Below are 636 nucleotides of genomic sequence, written 5' to 3' on the forward strand. Positions count from 1 at the left end.
GTACCTAATAAAGTGGCCATTGAGTGTATATATATATATATATATATATATATATATATATATATATATATATATATATATATATACATATATAGGGCCATTTCAAATTAAAGCAATTGTATATGTGTATTCCTGTGTGATTGTGCCTAATCTGCTGCACACATGTTGTACTGTATGTGTTAAATTGAATGAAACAAGTCAAATAAAATATTGAACATCTTTCTAAGGCACTGCACACCCACACATGTGTTTTCAGTTAGTGTGGCTGATTATAAGTATGATGGAGCTCCAGAAATGAAATTCAAACAATTGTTGTACAACTGTAATGGTTCTGTTTAATTGAGTGACAAGCTAACAGGACCTCTGCCTTGTTGTAGTGGTATTGTCACTGTAAGAAAGCTGCATTTTACAAAATTAGCAAATAGCCCTACTTCATCCATGTTTTTTCCAACCTCCACCCTTAAAGACACATACACTGTCTTAAATCACTCTTGTTTATTTAATCCATGGCATACAATACACTACTTTGTGCTAACAATGCCACATAGTAATGTGTCATGTTTGATAGTAAACATTTGTAAACATTATAAGTGGGGTCAGTAATGATGCAAATACTGTAGCTGAGGATTTGCAAGC

This window comes from Micropterus dolomieu, linkage group LG18, assembly GCF_021292245.1.
Source record: "Micropterus dolomieu isolate WLL.071019.BEF.003 ecotype Adirondacks linkage group LG18, ASM2129224v1, whole genome shotgun sequence".
Classification (NCBI taxonomy): Eukaryota; Metazoa; Chordata; class Actinopteri; order Centrarchiformes; family Centrarchidae; genus Micropterus; species Micropterus dolomieu.